General features: G+C 43.4%; 1 pseudogene; it reads right to left on the minus strand.

Annotated features, from left to right (window-relative positions):
- Positions 1-266: 266 nt before the first annotated feature.
- On the minus strand, positions 267-1,051 carry LOC102867288 (annotated as a pseudogene).
- Between the last annotated feature and the right edge of the window lie 6,860 nt (positions 1,052-7,911).

Genomic DNA, 7,911 nt, shown 5'->3' on the forward strand with positions numbered 1-7,911 from the left:
GCCAAGGCATTTCGAATGGCTATGGTCTCTACTTTACAATTAAAAGTTCTCTAGCTCTATCAACTCATCAATCTCCTACTCAGTCCTCCTAAGAAATGGCACCCTTGCCTTGCCTTCTTGCATAAGCTGAACCGGGATGCATTGATAGGATAGAACCTTTTCATTCTAAACTATGAGTACTTGGCCTGGGCAGTCTCTCCTTTTTTGAAGAACCAGACCATGAGCTCATACAAGTCCTCATCTCACAGTTCCTACAATAGTAGTTCTTATTCCCAGCTGAAGCCCCTCAACGTGGCTTTGTCTCCCTGGTTCTCTGATGGGGTATCCATGGTCTCAAAGCCAAGGCTGCAGGCTGAGCAGGAACTTGGAGTTGGGCAATATAAGCCCAGGTTTCGTGCAGCTTGGGAGATCCTGGGAGTTTTCTTTTGAGGAAATGGGTTACAAGCTGATTTTCCAGGTCTGTGTAGGTTCTCTGAGGGAAGAGAGCATTGAATGCTCTTGTGTAAGCCAGATTACTCTGCCTTTACCCACCTGAAATTGACATTGGGCTGTCTCTGGCATTTCGAGCTCTTGCTGAGTCCTCTGATTGCTTTCAAACAAGCCTGGGTCTCCTTCAGGAGCAAGCCTTTGGTCAGACTCAGTGAGTCTGCTTTTGTGCTGCACTTGATGGCTGGCTTCCTGACAAAAGTCTGTGCCAAACCATGCATCTCTAGGTGTGTGTGCCACGGGGACATGGGGATCGGAAGACAGTCTCTGCAGGCACCCCCTTGGCCTCAGGCTCTGCCTCATCCAGGGACAGAGAGCTCCTTTGCTCCTTGTTAATTCAAACAGTATTCATGATAGGCTGAACAGGAGCAGGCATGTCGCCCCCTTTAGGGAGCACCACCATGTAGGGCTGGGCCCTCTGACGAGACCTCAGGCCTCACTGGGCTCACAGGAGCTGGATGCTGAGCAAGGGCCCTTTCACCAGGGCCTGAGTTCCAGAGCCTTTAGCCATCAAGGGAGACCCCGGCTGCCAGCAGGGAGGCAGGGAGAGGGAGGGGCAGGACAACCCTTCATCCAGGAGGAAAGCCCTTTCTTTTAATTCTTTTTAATACTTTCTAATTCTAGCGATTACTCTGGATTTGGTTACATACCAAAATCCCATTTTTTTTAACCCAAGGAAGCTCTGATGGTGTAGTATGTAGGCAGTTGCACTAGAACTCAAACGCAGTGCCTCTCTAGTGGTTCAAATCCACCAGGGCCTCCTTGGAAGAAAAATGGTCAAACTCTTGCAATCTGCAAAACCTGCTGCAGGGTCAGCTATGAGCCCATTCTGACCCGACTACAATGAATTTTCGTTAGAGGGTTTTTTCCACTTATTTCAAGTAATATTTTATTCTCTTCAGTTCAGCATGAGAGAATATGAGCAGTAGATATTGCCTTTTGTAATACTTACGTCCACAGAAATATCTTATTACATAATTTTTATGATGTAAGTAATTCAGCAAATATTCTCATATGCCTATTATATGCAAAAACTTCTCCCAAACCTGTGCCGATATGAAACTAGCAGGATTATATCCTACAACTCAAAGAATCATGCCTTTAAAGATTATAACTTCACCAAAGAGGTGGGGTATATACATATTTAACACATTTAATAAAGCCTCTGGTAATTTTAACAAAGGGTACTCAGGTCATGCAAACAGAACATAACCATATGGCATTATAATTTATGTTAGTGAATTAATTGTGATAAAAGAGAAGCTTTATGAAAGAGTTAAGCATGACTTGGAGAGAAAGGCCTTAATATAGATTATTCCCACCTGAGGGGAATAACAGGACCCTTAAGATAAGACTGGAACAGCACATCAACAGAGAACTGCCAGAAGTGCAGGCTGGCTTTAGAAGGGGTTGTGGTACTAGGGATATTGTAGCTAATGGTAGATGGATCGTGGCTAAAAGTAGGGAGTACCAGAGGAATGTCCATCTGTGTTTCATTGATTATGCAAAGGTGTTTGACTTTGTGGATCATAAAAAACTGTGGCTGACTCTGAGAAGAATGGGAATCCCAGAACACTTGATCATGCTAATGTGAAACCTATACTTGGACCAGGAGGCAGTCATCAGAACAGAGCAAAGAAACACTGCATGGTTCAAAATTGGGAAGGGTGTACGCCAGGGATGTGTCCTGTCTCCATACCTTTTCAACCCATATGCAGAACAGATTATCCGGGATGCGGGGCTCTATGAGGAGAAGTGTGGCATCAGGATTGGTGGAAGATTCATCAACAGTCTGCATTATGCTGATGACACAACCCTGCTTGCTGAAACTGAGGAAGACCTGAAGCACTTGCTGCAGAAGGTCAAGGACTGCAGAGTTTAATATGGACTGAGGCTCAATATATCAAGATGACAAAAATTCTCACCACTGGGCCAATTTGCAGCATCAGGGTGGATGGCAAAGTGATTGAGATTGTTCACAGCTTTAGTTTACTTGTATCCACAGTCAACATTCATGGCACCAGCAGCCAGGAAATTAAAAGGCATATTGCAATGGTGAAGTCTGCTGTTAGGGACCTCTCCAGGGTACTGAAGAGCAATATTGTCACTCTGGAAACTAAGGTGCACCTGATACAGGCCATGGTCTTTGCAATCACTTGTTATGCATCAGAGATTTGGACAATGACTAGGGAGGATAGAGACTAGGGAGGATAGAAGGAAAATCGATGCTTTTGAGCTGTGCTGTTGGAGAAGAGTACTGAATATACCATGAACTGCTAAGAAAATGAACAGGTTCATCCGGTAGAGGGTTAAACCAGGCTGCTCCTTAGAGGCAAAGATTCTGAAGTTTCATCTGACATACTTCAGACATGTTGCAAGGAGGGACCAATCCTTGGAGAAGGACATCATGCTTGGGAGGGTAGAGGGACAGTGAAGGAGAAGAAAACCCTCTTTGGGATGGATTGATTCAGTGACTGGGGTAATGGAGGTAGGTATGTCAGAGACAGTGAGATTGGGACAGGATAGAGTAGGGTTTAGGGCTGTTGTACACAGGGTCGCTATGAGCTGCAGGCGACTCGACGGCACATAACACATAACAACAACAACATGTCAATGAAGAAGTGCCTAGATTTTTGACCTGGTAAAGTTAAGGGTTTAAACCAGGAGTCAGTGAAATATAAAAAGCTTTGTAAATGAGATTTTTATCCAATTATAGACAGGATGAAAGACAATTAGAGGACTTGGAATTTTCTTCCTGGCAGTTCTTAGGAAGTTAAGAGGAAACAGTTTCTTGAAGAGGGTTAAAGATTGTGTACAGCTTGGGAAGAAAAGCTAACACAGGAGATATTATGGTAAACCAAGTAAGGAGAAAATGGAAATCTGAATAAGAGTGACAGCAAAGGGAATGGAAAGAAAAATATTGTTGTTATTGGGCTCTACTGAGTTGACTCCAACTCGGCAACACCGTGTGCAAGAGAGCAAGGCGCTGTCCAATCTTGTACCATGCTCACAGCTGCTGCAGCACATCATATGGAGGTTCCTCTTTTACACTGACCTTCAGCTTTGCTTAGCATGACATCCTTCTGAAAGGATCAACTCCTCCTGATAACATGCCTGTGTCAGTAAGTCTCTTCATCCTCTCTTCCAAGGCATGTTCTCTGCAAAAGCCTAGTATAAGCAAACAAGCTATCTCTGAAGATAGAAATCCAGGTAAAAAGAGTAACTGATGTTAAGGTTCCAAGACCTTCTTGGTGGGCATTCTTGGTGTGAGCAAAAGCAAGATTAGGTGTGGGAGTGGCGAAGCTTCATCTTTCATACCTAGGACATGTAGCGAGGTGAAGTGATTCCCTAGAAAGGGACATCATGCTTGAAAAGGTGGAGGGTCAATGAAGGAGAGGAAGACCCTTAATAAAATGAATTGGCATGGTGACTTTAGCAATGGGATTCAGTGTGTCGGAGATGAAGAGGATGGCAACTGATAAAGGAGGGCTCAGGTCAGCTGTTCATAGGGTCATACTATGAATCATATTCAACTTGATGGCACCTAACAACACACAGTTTACACAGTAATAAAAGATGGCCTTTTAAATTACAACTACTGTATTTTTAACTAAGAAACCCTAGTGCCTTTATGTGCCCTTCAGTCACCTACAACTCATAGTCACCCTATGTACAAAAGCTCTGAAGCCTGCCCTATCCCGAGTGAGTCTCACCTACTCTGACATACTTCACCCATTACTCCAGTTACTGTGTCAATCTATCTCATCCATTGTCTTCCCTTCCTGCACTATCCCTCCACCCTACCAAGCATGATGTCCTTCTCCAAGGACCAGTCCCTGCTGGTCATAGGCCCAAAGTATATGAGATGGAGCTACAAAATCCTAGCCTTGAAGGAGAAACTTGGTTTCACCCAATCCAGGACATACCTGATTGTTCTCTTGGTGACCCATGGTATGTTCAAGACTCTTCTCCAGTACTTCAATTCAAGGGCATCGATTCTTCTTCTATCATCTTTAGTCATTGTCCAGCTCTCTGATGTGTAGCAAGTAACTGAGAAGACCATAGCCTGGACCAGGCTCACCTTAGTCTATAGACTGACATCGTTGCTTGTCAATACTCTGGAGAGTTCCTTGACAGCAGATTTTTTCCCAGTGTAATTTGTCTTTTGATGTCCTGAAAGCTGGTATCAAGAGTGTTGATTTTAGAGCCAAGCAAGCTGTAACTGTTAACAACTTCAATCTGGATGTTAACAGCAAGTTCAGGAGTTCAAATTGATGTGCTGCTCTAAGAGAAAAAGGTGAACAGTTTCCTTCCATAAAGATTTACAGCCTCTGAATCCTGATGGAGAAAAAGGCTTCTCTAGAGAAAACTGGGGACATTGCTCTTTGTAATGTCAGGGGAGGCTGGATACAGAGCAGAACCTGCATTTGAAGACAAGAGCTAGAAATGCAGGAGCTATTTCTCAGTGAACAGAAGTTATATGAAGGATCTCAAATGTCCAACTTTTCCAAACTGCTCTACCACTCCACCATGCATTAGAGCAGCTGTACTTCCTCCTGTCATCCCCTTGACTTCCATCTGTCTTCAGGTTCCATAATTTGCAAAGGAAACTCAGAGAAACTCATAGGCCATCAGGGAAATGGCTCTGGAGGTTGTGGGGGTCTGGCAAGTCCCAAGCTCATAGATTAGGCTTGTTCACTTGGTAGCTGCAAGCAGTTGTGGTGACTTGCCAGGTGCCTGGTACTGGCTGATGTACATTGCTGCAGAGGCTGGTGAACAGTGCGTTGGCTGGCTGTGGTTCTCAGAGAAGCTGGGTCAGTTTAGATTCAGCATCCAGAGCAAAAAACGTCAAGCTGTCCAAGAGCACTCCTCTATACCAGCTCTCTGGGCACCAAACCACACCCAAAGAGAACTAAGAGTGGCAAGGTGAGTCATAACTTCTAGTAAGGAGGAGGCTTGAGATACATCCCATTCGGTCAGAATCAACTGAAAGGTAGGCTTTAAAAAAATATATATATATTTTACACAGCAGCAATTTATTCAATGCAATATGTAAATAAAGACTACATAATATACACCGGCTACCTGCACACACTGATAAACATATAAAAATTAACATATCAAACATTTAATGACATTGTTAAATGTGATAGAAAAATATACTAATAAAATAAAAGATTATAAATTAGATCATTATTTTTAGAAACCAGAAACCTCCTTTGATAGGCAAAGTGTGACGCCAACAAGAGATCTAACTCCATGCCAAGCTTAATAACTGCCAAGGATTGTTTATGTCTCAACACCATGGTGACTCTTCATTTCTGAAGAACTTCAGTTCAGATGCTTCCTCTATTATCTTAAACAGTATCTTTAATTTAAAGCTTAATAATGCTAATTATATGTTTCTGAGTGCATCCAATCTATCAGCATTTGCAGTTGTGGGGTTTTTTTTTTTTATAAAATCTGTGATAAAGAGGAACTGTCTCAAAAATATCCTTTAGGACTTGTTCTTCTCTGGGTAAATTGATGCAATCTAGAAGACACTACTATATGACATTAAGCAAAAAGTCACACCCAGGGAACACTGGGTGACAGAAAACAAAGTTGTAATTGTCCCAAACATCGACAGCAACTACAGCAACTTCTTTATTTTTATTAATTTTAATGAACATTTAAAGATACAATGTAATGGATTTTATTTATTTAAGAATCATTTATAATATGTCTTTGTTTCTAGAAGTCCCTACTCTGTTAAGCAGAACTTGTAATGTTTCACACACATCAAATTGAGGAAACAGCAATCATAGTTAAAAAATTACAGTTATATTCACTTCAGTGGCAAAAATAGAAAGAAGACTTCCATCTTCAATCATATACTCTTGCCTTTGAATGGCAATATGGATGATAATATCACTATCCAATAAGGTCATACTGCTTGTGATTGTAATAAAGTACAAGTTCATCCACCACTTATCTGTCAGTTTGTTAAATTAGTGATAGCATTCACATTGCTATAATGCTGGAGTTTTAAACTCCACCTGATAGGCTGCATAGGCATCAGACTGACTACATTTGTGGAAGAAATCATTGGAGAAGCACAATATCAGCCATGAAAACTAGGCCAGGGGCTTACTGTGGGTCAGATCATCAATTACTCATACGCAGGTTCTAATTGAGACTGAAGAAAATGAAACTAAGTCTGCAGAAAACAAGATATTATCTTGAATCAATTTCATCAGAATTTCATGATCATCTTAAGAACAGGTTTGAGGCACTGAACACCAATGATAGAAGACCAGATGAGTGTGGGATGATATCAAGGATATTATCCACCATGAAAGCAAAAGGTCATTACAAAAACAGAGGAGAAAGAAAAAAAAATTGAAGTGGATGTCAGAAGAGAATCTAAAGATTGCACTGGTGCATCAAGAAACCAAATCTAATGAAAAACATGTTGAAGTGAAAGAGCTGAACAGGTGATTTCAAAGGGCAGCTCAGGAGGACAATGCAAAGTATTACAATGGAAGGGAAGAACTCACTGCATTTCTCAAGCTGAAAGAACTGAAAAACAAATGTAACCCTTGTGTCACAATATTTAAAGATGCTTGAAGATCCAAGATGGCGGCAGAGGCAGAGACAGCATGGTGAGCTGTGGGAGCAGCGAACCACTTAAAGCAGGGCCATGATGGCCTTCCACAGACTTCGGCTTATTGATAATTGAACACTTAAACAGTTGATGACTGGCCCTCAGTGAAGATCGAGGCTCAACAACAGGAATTCAAGGATTCCCAAGGAGGAATAGGTGAGTCTTATGGCTCCCAACCCCCTCCCACAGAGCCCTCACCGCTGTGCACAGCTGCTGCAGCTCCATGAGGCTTCCACAGCCAGAACCAATGGATTCCCTCACCCAGGATGGATGCTGGGCACCAGTCCTCCTCAAGACTGGTACAGTGAAGCCACCACACTGCCGCAAAGTGGACTTGTTCTGGAGAGAATCCTTGGAGCCAGGATGGTGGCAGTGGGGGAAGTGGGCGCCTGCCAGCCACCCACACAAGAGGGGCCACGCACCCGCCGAGCACCCGTGCGGCAGGGTGGGGGCGTGCACCCCCAACAGCCACCCACGCTGAGGGGGGCCACGCGCCCCCGCCGGCCACCCGCGCTGGGGAGGGGGGCATGACTCGCTGGCCACCTGCATAGGAGGTAGGGGATGGGATGCATGCCCGCCATCTGCAGGTTTGGGTTTCCTTGTACAGGCCAAAGAAGACGATTACCTATACAATGGATTGCTGAAAGTCACTGTGAGTCTGATGACCTTAACAGTGACAGCATGCACAAGAGGACCAACATCCTAAATGCACCACATATTTTGTTCTGTTGAATGCTTCTGCCAAAAGATGGTTAGACCCTGGGGGAGTCTGTTCACAA

Source organism: Elephantulus edwardii, unplaced genomic scaffold, assembly GCF_000299155.1.
Source record: "Elephantulus edwardii isolate Elephantulus edwardi_28Jun2011 unplaced genomic scaffold, EleEdw1.0 scaffold00369, whole genome shotgun sequence".
Lineage (NCBI taxonomy): Eukaryota > Metazoa > Chordata > Mammalia > Macroscelidea > Macroscelididae > Elephantulus > Elephantulus edwardii.